This window comes from Lissotriton helveticus, chromosome 8, assembly GCF_964261635.1.
Source record: "Lissotriton helveticus chromosome 8, aLisHel1.1, whole genome shotgun sequence".
Lineage (NCBI taxonomy): Eukaryota > Metazoa > Chordata > Amphibia > Caudata > Salamandridae > Lissotriton > Lissotriton helveticus.
Window position 1 is genome coordinate 741,246,177 of NC_136069.1, and position 12,242 is coordinate 741,258,418.

Genomic DNA, 12,242 nt, shown 5'->3' on the forward strand with positions numbered 1-12,242 from the left:
AACTTAATCCGGACAAGACCGAGCTGGTGTTGACGGGTGGTTCATCCAGTCCCTGATCCTCACTTTTTTGGCCCCCTTCCCTTGGTCCCCCCCCCGTCCCCTCTACCTCAGTCAAAACATTAGGCATCAAACTTAACTCTGACCTCACCCTTCACTCTCAGGTTAGCTACGTGGTGTCTTCTTCCTTTTTGTCACTCCGTGCCATACGCAAGGTATCCCGCTTTTTTTCTGTCGATGCCCTGAAATCTATCATCTTGGCAATGGTCATCTCCCGCCTGGATTACGGCAACGCCCTATATGCTGGCTTACCTGCATATAGTTTAAGGCGTTTGCAGTTGATACAGAACCAGGCGGCACGGCTGGTACTCAACCTCCCCAAGTTTCATCATGTAACCCCCATCCTTAAATCCCTTCACTGGCTCCCTGTTCGTGAACGTGTCCAGTTTAAGCTTGCGTCTATCATCTGCCAAGTACGACTGGGCACGGCTCCGGCCTTCATTACTTCAGAGATAGTTCCCTACGTTCCTACTAGGGCACTACGCTCAGCCTCGCAAGCCCTTTTGACAGTTCCCCGCTTTCGAAGGAAGAAATGGGGAGGCTCAAAGTTTTCCACCCTTGCACCAACCTTATGGAATTCCTTGCCTTTAGAGCTTAGGTCCATTCCTCTCTACCCCCAATTCCGAAAAAAGCTCAAAACCTACCTATTCACCAAAGCCTTTAGTTAGATCACTCGTTACTCCGTTTTCCTTCACTTACCCCTCCCTTTCCCTACCCCTTGAGGTTGTATGTTAGCGCCATGAAACCGCTGGTGAAAGTGCGCTCTATAAATTTTTTTAAAGTAAATTACAATAAATTACAAATTATATTTTAATTAATTACCAATTAATAATTAATTAACAATTAATTCTGAATAAATACCAATAAATACAATGACATATTTAATTAATTATAATTAAATTACTTCCCACCCTATTCCCCTATAAACCCACAACCCGCTACAGAAAATAAATTACTAAAATTAACATATTCATCAATTAATCAAATAAAATTAATTACCAATTATATTTTAATTAATTAATTAATAATTAATTAACAATTAATTCTAAATAAATAACAATAAATAAAATAACATATTTAATTAATTATAATTAAATTACTTCCCACCCTATTCCCCTATAAACCCACAACCCACTACAGAAAATAAATTACTAAAATTAACATATTTGTCAATTAATCAATTACACGTAATTACCAAATATATTGTAATTAATTACCAATTAATAATTAATTAACAATTAATTCTAAATAAATAACAATAAATAAAATAACATATTTAATTAATTATAATTAAATTACTTCCCACCCTATTCCCCTATAAACCCACAACCCGCTACAGAAAATAAATTACTAAAATTAACATATTTATCAATTAATCAATTAAAATTAATTACCAATTATATTTAAATTAATTACCAATTAATAATCATTTAACAATTAATTCTGAATAAATAACAATAAATAAAATATATTTAATTCATTATAATTAAATTACTTCCCACCCTATTTCCCTATAAACCCACAACCTGCTACAGAATTATATTACGCAAAAAATAAAAATTAATATTAACTTACCTTAAATTCGATATTTTTGTTGTCTATATTATTTCTAGTCGATATTATGTCCATTCTATATTTTTGATTCGATATTATGTCCATTCTATTCGATATTAAAATGTTCTAGTTGATATTTTGGTAGTCTATATTATGTCTAGTCGATATTATGTCCATTCTATATTTTTTACTCAATATTATGTCTAGTCGATATTATAAACTCGATATTTTGACTCTATACCGCCTGGTAGGTCATCCTCCGCCCCCCTCCCTACCCCCTCAATTCGCCAGCCCGTACCCTTGGCAGCCCTCCCTGTTCTCCTCATCTTACACATTCTTTTCCTCTGCTGCCTCCTTATCCCCGTCACTAACCCATTACGCTGTGTCTTCTTTGACCGCTTATGTTGGGACTCCTCCTCCCATTCCCTTTGGCGCCCTTTCCTCTCCCCCCCGCCCCTTTGTCCTTTTTTCACCCTAACCTCCCCCCCGAGGCCAAACCCGAGTATCATTTCACCGGGACAGCGCCCAACGACATTCCATGCCTCCACGCATCCACAGCCCAATTCCTGTCCTACATTCTTGGCAAAGTGAAACTCTCTCTCTTGCACTCGGCTGGGAGCCCTTTCATGGCCAGCAAGCTCTGCACTCCAAACTCTATGCCCAATTCCTGCACCATGCACCAAGTGCCCATCCACCCACTAGTGCCATCCACACGATACGCTGTTACCATGCATGCAACACCTCCTCTCCTTCCCGTTTCCCCAGCACAGACTTCCGCCCCAACCACCCCCGTCTCCCCCCGAGCCCTCCCTCCGAAAATGGAGCCCCCAACAATGCGAAAGTCGCCCCCGGCCGACCGACGCGCACTTCTCCACGAATCTCCAGCAAGCCTGACTCCCTCTGTGTCCAGCATGCCCAACCTGAATGTAAGCTCCCCACCTGGTCCGCAACCCCCTCCACCTCCTTATTGTCCCTGAGCCCCCCCCCACACAGCCCGCCCCGTGGCAGATCATACTCCTTCTCTTTGTTCCCCTGACCTCGAAACCTCCGTGCCGGTAATCATTTTCATCCCATTGTTGTTGAGGGCAACAGAATAACTCCCCCCACTGTCCTGCCAAGCCACCCTTGTGCTCCCGTCCCAACTACGCATTCACAACCCGAGTGCCCGTTTACCCAGACTTCGCCCCTCCCCTCCCTGTGGCCTCATCTCCTATGCTGCCATTAATGCTGCCTGACCACATGGCAACCCTGCCCCATTACGACGCGCGCCACTGTCCTACAAGATGCCGCCTCGTCCTTCCTTGTATCTGATCTTTGTCACACTTACTTGTAAATTCCGCGATGTCCTTGCCTGCGTGCGAAAAGAGATCTCTTGCCCCTCAGACAGCACCCATGCCCGACCACCCCCCCTGCCATTAAAACCAGCAAACCAAGGACCCCAGCAGCTCCCCCCATCCTCCCACGCCTCCCCTGCAACGTCAATGGTCGGCTGATATTGCGGGCAGTTAACAACAACTATCCTTTCCCCTTCCACCATATCCTTTAGCTATCCCACCAACTCTTAACCTTTACTCGCATTGCCCCTCTATGCACGTTCCTTCCCTCTCCTTGTTCCTCTGACCCATTGCCGAGCAGGACCCAAGCTGATCTCCAGATGGTGACCCCCCTCCCCTTGCGCCTCACTCTCCGCACTACCAGCCCCTACCACCCCCCGCCCGTGCCCTTCACCCGACCGTTCTCCCCAATATCCACTGCCAGCCAGCCAGCCTGCCAAAAGCAAGGGATGTGATGACAATCCTGTCACCAAAAACAGATGTATTCTTTTGATGCTGCCTGAAAGGCATCAGCCATGGGGTCCTCTGAGGTTCCTTTCTTAGAGGCCACCCTAACTAGAGGTATTTCATCCATGCGCTAGAAGTAATAGGTTGCAAATGGTGGCTGAAGAATGTGCAAAGGAAAAAATGCTTTATTCTTCCAGAATTAACCGTATCCTTAATTGCTAGCACCACCATTGCACCCACACTACCGCACTTTGAAAGCTTATGCGTACAGTCTGCAAAAACATTTTTACTGACTCCTGTCTTTTGTTGGAATTCGTCTCCTTCCCTTACAAATTGAACATACATAATTTTAAAATATGAGCAACAGTTCAGTCTTTAATATCTTCAAGATACCAAGACAAATAGTTTGTGCTCTTAGATCTCTTTCCAGCTTCACATTCCTTCCCCGCTTACACCCGCATTACATCACCCACTATTGGTTTGAGGCAATTTTGATGATTTCTTTACCATCCTGCTATCCATGAGCTGTCGCATCTACCCACTTTACATAGTTGCCCTTCCCTCTTTAGGCATCGTCCAGTTTGACTGAACTTTATTTCCTATTATTTTATTTCTCATCAAGACAAACCGACATCACTTCGTAGTGAAATGGTTCAGCAACATAAATGGTCACCGCCTTTTATTGACCACCGTTCTCCTCAGCACCTTGTTACCCTGGTCCAAATGCTCCTTCACCAAAACGATGGTGTTTGCCATGCGTGGAATGTAAAAAAAAGTTGTGAGTGATAGCTGTTTCTCATAGGCCATACCGGATACTGAGTATGATTGACTACCTTCTAGACAGAAAATTGGAAACAATAACCCTAGTTAATAAAAGGTACTAGGCCATCACTTCTTGCTCTGTCCGTGGCAGAGGACCAATACCAACGTCAGTTGGACAGGTCACTTCTGGGACTCTGATACTTTTCTTATGTCACCAACATCTCTATTTTTCTGTGTTTAGTTACACAGAAATTAGCCTTTGCAGTGGACAATTTGTGGGGAATTTTCAAATGTTAAACATCTGTCTCACCTTAAAATAAGTTACTAGTAGGATAGGTGTCGACGTTGTGACATTCACTTTTGTTTAATTGATCGCTCTAACCCCATGTGTTTAGAAACGTTTGTAATGTGAACCCATGGGTACCCATAGAGTTCTTTATATTGGAGAGACCACGCTTTAATGCGGAATCATTTGTTGTCGTAACACTTAGTTTAAAGATGATCCAGGGGTCTTCTGCACAAGAGTATAGAGTTTATTCAACACCGTGGCCCATTACTAGGACTGGCCCGACAATTACAGCCTTTATTACGAAATGCACAATTCCTTTTAACAAGTTACTCCTAACCTGTCACTGCTTGTTAATATTTCATCCTATGTGTGCCAATTTAAAGATCCTTAGTCTAAGGGCCATAGGAAAAGCCACTGCCTCCCCTTTTATTGTATTTCCTCCTACTTATTTCTACTTCCCTCATTCTACTCTACTTTATAGCCTTTCAGTCATGACCACCCTTCCAGCACACAGTTAATTACTTCAATTCTTGTTACATTCTAATGCATCTGCCAGTACCTCTTCACCTGCCGCTAATCTGAACTCCCCTCTATAGCTGCACCCCGCTGTTAGTCTCCAACTCTGCCTCTACTTTATGCTCAATAAAGTGCCTACCATGCAAGTGCATTTTCAAGGGAGCTGTGAGTTTGGAACCATACTTCGGAGAGTGCTAAACGAGAAGATAATATTGATATAACTTTCAAGTAGCATTCAAGTATGCCATTTTCCCATGCGCATGGCACACTTTTTGATACCTAGGTATGCACATTTACCATACTTACAAGGATCTGTTAGAGGGAAACCTCGGCCCAACGATGAGGGCCTTGACATCCCAAGTGGCTTTCTGGACTGTTCTCCCATTAGCTGTCTCGGGGCAGGTAGCGATGTCTAGGATGGTGGTGCTACCTTGCCTCCTCTACCACTCTGTACATCTGCCAGTGTTCCCGCCAGCGGCACTGTTTCACCAAATGTACTCCCTATCTAATAGGAGGGGACGTGCACCGTAGGATTAGTCTAGCAAAGTTGAGACTCCCTCCCACAAAGGGAGGTCTGGGTGCCCCAAACTTCTCCGGATACTACTTTGTGGCTGAACTGCAATGGGCAACATATTTGTTGGAATGGCATCATTTAGCTGATCAGAGGGGCGTTTTTAAGAGAGTTGAACTCCATGGCATACATTTTCCAGGCAGTACTTTCCTGCACTCCTGAGGGCTGGTTCTCCTGTGCTGCCTCCGATACACCCACCAGATGCCTCTGTATGCACCAGCGCTCCCCCTGAGGGGCATACCCATAGGCAGCAGCACATTGCATGCAACAGCGTTTACAAGATGGGATTAGGTAGGGATGACTAGGTCCAAACTGGTGTGGCATAGTGAGCAAAAGAACAGTGGGTTAAACCCAGATCTCTTGACTGGCTGTGCTTGCTCCCCTGCCCCCTGGCTGTTCTTGCTCTCCTGCCTCCTGGCTGTGCTTGCTCCCCTGCCCCCTGGCTGTGCTTGCTCTCCTGCCCCCTGGCTGTGCTTGCTCTCCTGCCCCCTGGCTGTGCTTGCTCCCCTGCCCCCTCGCTGTGCTTGCTTCCCTGCCCCCGGTTGTACTTGCTCTCCTGCCCCCTGGTTGTGCTTGCTCTCCTGCCCCCTGGCTGTGCTTGCTCTCCTGTCCCCTCGTTCGTTGTGCTTGCTCTCCTGCCCCCTTGTTGTTTCTGCTTGCTCTCCTGCCCCTGCCCCCTCGTTGCTTGTGCTTGCTCTCCTGCCCCCTCATTGCGTGTGCTTGCTCTCCTGCCCCTGCCCCCTCGTTGCTTGTTGTTTTTGTTTTTAAGAACACCAGGGCCCACATAAACAAACATTTTGTGCAGGCTTGCACCATTTTTGTGATACGATACGACCACAGGGTCGGATCAGCAAGGTTATCGATGTTTTGCAGGGAACATCGCTGGAAAACCAGCAATGTTCACCGCAAAACGGCGATTTCCCAGCCATCTCTGGAATTTTCATCGCCCTGGAGAAACGTGTTGTTAATAACGCGCTACAAGTGTGATAAATTCCAGAGATAGGCGGCGATAAATAACTGTAATCCGGTTGTCCCTCGGGATCGGGTAACTCAGTATGAACCCCAAGCTCTCACCCCCTAGTTAGCCCACAAAGGAGGTGCCAGTCCAATGGAGGAATGCAACAAGCTCTTTATTCAGACTTGTTTAAAAAGGTAAAGTATAAGTAAAGCAAGAGTGATGAAATGATGCGGATCGCGTCTTACCGTCCTCTGCAATGGCGCTGGTCCTAGCACCTTCCAACAGAGGACCCCGTGCTAAATAATGGGCGAAAATGCCACTCGAGTCTTATCCGCGTTATAACTCTAACGTGATCGTCCTCCGCATGCGTGTTAGTCCTAACACGCATCCAACGGAGGGCAAAACACCCAAGCGTTTTCCACACTCGATACCCTCGAGCGGGGACTGGTCAGGGTCTCAGTAACTCGATACCCTCGAGCGGGGACTGGCCACAGATAACCAAAGTTCCTTCCGCTCGATACCCTCGAGCGGGGACTGGCCACAGATAACCAAAGTTCCTTCCGCTCGATACCCTCAAGCGGGGACTGCCACTGCGTCGGAGCCGACTTGCTCGATACCCTCGAGCGGGGACTGCCACTGCGTCGGAGCCGACTTGCTCGATACCCTCGAGCGGGGACTGTCAGTGTTCGGAGCGGACCTGAGTCCATGGAGTGCTCGATACCCTCGAGCGGGGACTGACAAGGCGTCGAAGCCAAACGGGATCTAAAGGGTTCCACCGAGCGTGAAGCGGAGCCCCGCTGTCACAGACTCGGGAAATCAGAGTCTTCTCACCTTTCGGCTTCTACTCCACTCCAAAGTCGTCGTAGTTCACGGAGTTCTCCAACCGCTCGCACTCTTCTCCAGGTTCGCGGGGAAGTGTTCAAAATATTCGACGCCTACCGCTGGCGTCCTGATTCCTTATATGGGTACGCCCACTGGCGCTCCTGTCTTGCACAGCCTTCTGGGGATCGTAGTTCGGGCGGGCGGTTTCCGGATTCCTGTAGGTTTCCTCACCCTTCTCGCCTCCGCCGGTTGTCTTAACAATACATCCCCCTCCCGTCAGGGCCTCTCGCTGGGCAGGGTTTGGCCGGGTATTTCCTGTGAAAGGCCGCCAGCAACCGTGGAGCACATAACCCAGCCACGGGCTCCCATGAGTCCTCTTCTCTCCCGAACCCTTTCCAAGCAACCAGGTACCACAGCTTGCCTCTTCTCCAGCGGGAATCTCTAATGCTGTGTACCTCGTACTCCTTCTCCCCGTCCACCAACACCGGCATAGGTGTAGCTCGTTTAGGCTTCGCTGCGGGCTTGAGCAACGACACATGGAACACAGGGTGTATCCGGAGACTGTCAGGCAGATCCAATCGCACATTCACTGGGCTAAGGCAGTTCCTGATACGGTAAGGCCCTATGAAGCGGGGATGGAAGACGCTGTGTTTTCGGAACCGGAGGTTCCTGGAGGACACCCAGACGTAATCCCCAGCCCGATACAGCGGTCCTGGTCGCCTTCGTTTATCCGCTGTGGTTTTATATTTCTTCTTTGCCTCCACCAAGCACTTCCGTGCTTTTTCCACGGTCTCCTTGATATGCGTCACCCTCTTGGAGGTTTCTGGTACTCCTGATGTCAACGAGGGGTGTGACAATGGGATGAATCGGGGGTGGTGCCCATAATTGCTGTAAAAGGGCGACACTTTGGTTGAGGTGTGTGTGGCGTTGTTGTACGCGATTTCCGCAAGCCACAACAGGTCCACCCACTCTTCTTTTCCTTGATCGACATAACAGCGGAGGTATTGCTTCAGGGTTTGATTAAGACGTTCCGTCTGACCGTCGGTTTGCGGATGGTAGCTCGTTGACAATGCAGGGGTGACATGGAGTGCCGAACACCAGGTTTTCCAGAATCTTGCAGTGAACTGCGACCCCCTGTCCGACACTATGATGCTGGGAAGACCATGAGCCCTTACAACCTCTTTCAAAAGTGTTACCGCCAATTGTCCTGCAGTGGGCACCCCCTTACATGCGATGAAGCGACCCATCTTGGTTAGATAGTCGACGAACACCAGTATAGCCGTACATCCTTTGTCGCTGGGCAACCCCACGATGAAATCCAGGGAAATGCAATCCCAAGGTCTAGTAGGGGATGGCAACGGAATTAACAACCCTTGTGGGCGTTGGTGGTCTGATTTCATGGCGGAGCAGGCAACACATGCCAGGATCTACTTCCTCACATCCGCCCTCAACGTCGGCCACCAGAACTGACGCGATGCGTAGTCGACCGTCTTCTCCAGGCCGAAGTGACCTGCGCTGGCTGACTCATGGCACCACCCGAACACCTGTTTCTGTAACCGTGCGGTGGGCACCAATATCCGTCCTCCCTTCACTGGAACGCCGTCGCGTACCTGCCACTCCTTGTGTCTGCTCAACCAGTCGGTCCATCGAAAGGTAAGGACACCTTTCTGCACGTCACGTAGAAAGTGTCCCAGCTGGACGGCCCCCACCACCCTGCTTGGGTGGATGATTGACTCAACGGTTGGTCGCGGACTCCGTGCCTCTGAGTTTTGCCTCGACAAGGCGTCTGCCTTCTTGTTTTCAGATCCTGGTCTGTAAGTGATGGTGAAATGAAACCCCGAAAAGAACAACATCCACCTCATTTGACGAGGAGACAATTGTCGGGCGGCCGTCATGAACTGAAGGTTCCTATGGTCGGTGTAAACCATTACTACGTGTTTAGCACCCATCAACAGGTGTCTCCATTCGCCAAAGGTGTCTTTGATGGCCAGAAGTTCTTTTTCGGCAACATGGTAGTTTCTTTCCGCTGGGTTCAGTTTGCGGGACATGAACGCAACCGGATGTAGCACCCCCGTCTCCAGGTTCTTCTGCGACAATATGGCCCCCACCGCCATATCGGACGCATCTGCTTCCACCGTGTATTGTTGTTCTGGGTCAGGGTGGGCCAGGACAGGTGCGGAGACAAAAGCATGTTTTAAGGCTCGGATTGCCCCCTCCGCCTCTTCAGACCAATGGAACTTCACAGTCTTCCTGAGTAGGCAGGTGATGGGCGTTACCACCCCCGAGAACCCTTCTATGAACCGGCGATAGAAGTTGGCAAAGCCAAGAAAGCTTTGAACGTCCTTGATGTTTTGTGGCATTGGCCAATCCATTACCGCCTTCACCTTCCTCTCCGCCATGGTTTGACCTTCTGGGCTCAACATGACCCCCAGGAATTCCACTGTTGTTACGTGGAAGTCGCATTTGCTGAGCTTACAGTAAAGTGAATTGTCTCTGAGGATCTGTAGTACGGAGGCCACATGCTTCACATGTTCTGCGGTAGTGTCGGAATAAATCAAAATGTCGTCGATGTACACGACCACGTATACATCTAGGATGTCTCTCAGAACCTCGTTCAAAAAGAATTGAAACGCGGCCGGGGCGTTACAGAGCCCAAAGGGCATGACTCTATACTCGTACAGGCCGAATCTCGTTTTAAAGGCCGTTTTCCATTTGTCTCCTTGACGCATTCGGACCAGATGGTAGGCCCCTTTCAAGTCGAGCTTAGTGTATACATGTGCCTTTTATACCTGCTCCAGGAGTACGTTTATGAGAGGCAACGGGTACCTGTTTTTGATCGTAATGGCGTTAAGCGCTCGAAAATCCACACATGCGCGCAGTTCCCCATTAGCCTTAGGGATAAAGAACAGTGGCGAGGCCGCCGGGGATTTGGAAGGCCTGATGAAGCCCAGGCGAAGCATCGTATCCAGGTACTCCCTGAGGTGTATGTTTTCGGCCTCGGATAAGGCATACAACCTGCCGCCCGGTATAGTTGCTCCGGGGACTAGGTCTATTTGACAGTCGTATACCCTATGTGGCGGGAGGGTTTCCGCTTGTTTATCATCGAATACATCCAAGTACTCCCGGTAGGCTGCAGGGAGAACCACCTTCTTTTCAGCGGCGGTGGCCACTGTCCACCTATGTTCTTCCTGAGCGTTCTTCCTCTGGGTGCATACCATTGAGCAGTAAGGGGAGTCCATTCGGAGTTCCTGAGTTTCCCAATTGATGGAAGGGTTGTGTCTTCTCAGCCAAGGCAAGCCTAATATGATCCCGTACTGCGGTGCACAGATGATGTTAAAATCCATAGTTTCTGTGTGATGAGTTCCGTAGACCACCTTGATATTCCCGGTGTGGTGTCTGATGGGCCCTGAGAGCAATCTGCGCCCGTCCACTGCAAATACTTCCTCCGGGACTTCACACTCCAGCATCGCTACCCCTACGCGATGAGCTTCCCTCTGGTCCATGAACAGGCCTGTGGCACCTGAGTCAACCATCGCCGAGACCGAAACCCAGCGGTTTCTAACCCACAACTGTAAGGGAATGAACAAGTGTTTTTTGCTCTCATAGGCGTGTAGGTGAGCTGAAGGGATACAACCGTGGCTCCGAGAATCCCCTTCGTGGTTCTGAGAGCTCTTTAGTTTTCCGCCGGTTTGTCCACAGCAGCAGTGGACAAACGACCAGGACGAGGTCGACCCGTCTTGGGTTTTGCAGGGCATTCGCGAACAAAGTGTCCTTTTTTGCCGCAATACAGGCATAGTCCTTGCTTTCTACGTGCCTCTTTCTCTGTGGCCGTGAGGCTAGCTCTAACGGCCCCTATGTCCATGGCGTCTCCTCGGGGTGTGGCTGTTGCTTCGGTGAGAGTCGTTTGACCTAACGTGGCTTGTACCTTGTCTTTCTTATGCACCCCCCCTCGTCTTTCACTTAGTCGATGATCCAGGCGAAGGGCCAGGCTGATCAGATCCTCGCAATGCACCGGTTGGGGATCGATCTGAGCAATCACGTCTTTCAAATCCTCGCTCAAGCCTTGGTGAAAGAGCGCGGTTTGTTTAGCAGGGGGCCATTTGGATTCCGCAACCAAGCGTCTGAACGCGTTCAGATAATGTACCAGCCCTGTCGTGCCCTGTTTCAGTTCCAACAGTTCCCTGTCAGCCGTGTAGGAATCTGCTCTACGATCGAACACCTTAATGAACTCCTCTTGGAACTGTTCCCAGTCATACAGTAGAGGATCGTCCCGGCTTACCAATGGAACCGCCCACTGAGCCGCGTTGCCTGCCAGATACGAGATCATAAATGCCACTCTCGCCTGATTGGTTGGAAAGGACTTTGGTTTACAGGAGAAATGCAGCGCCACTTGCGTGATGAACACCTGTACCGTGGTAGGATCCCCACTATACCGTTCTGGTGTGGCCAATGGTATAGCCACCGGCATCTCCACCACCACAGCCGCAGGGCTACCCGGGGTGGAGGTCCCAGCATTGAAAGGATTGCGCTGTTGATGGTCCACCCTAGCCCTTAAATCCGCTGTTTCTTGTCGTGAAGCAGCCAATGCATTTTGAACGTCAAGTAACGCCGCCAAGACGTCTTCCAGGGAGGCCATGACCGGTTACTCGACCAGGAGGTTGATTGGTGTTGTAAGGTCGAATATTGTGTAATCCGGTTGTCCCTCGGGATCGGGTAACTCAGTATGAACCCCAAGCTCTCACCCCCTAGTTAGCCCACAAAGGAGGTGCCAGTCCAATGGAGGAATGCAACAAGCTCTTTATTCAGACTTGTTTAAAAAGGTAAAGTATAAGTAAAGCAAGAGTGATGAAATGATGCGGATCGCGTCTTACCGTCCTCTGCAATGGCGCTGGTCCTAGCACCTTCCAACAGAGGACCCCGTGCTAAATAATG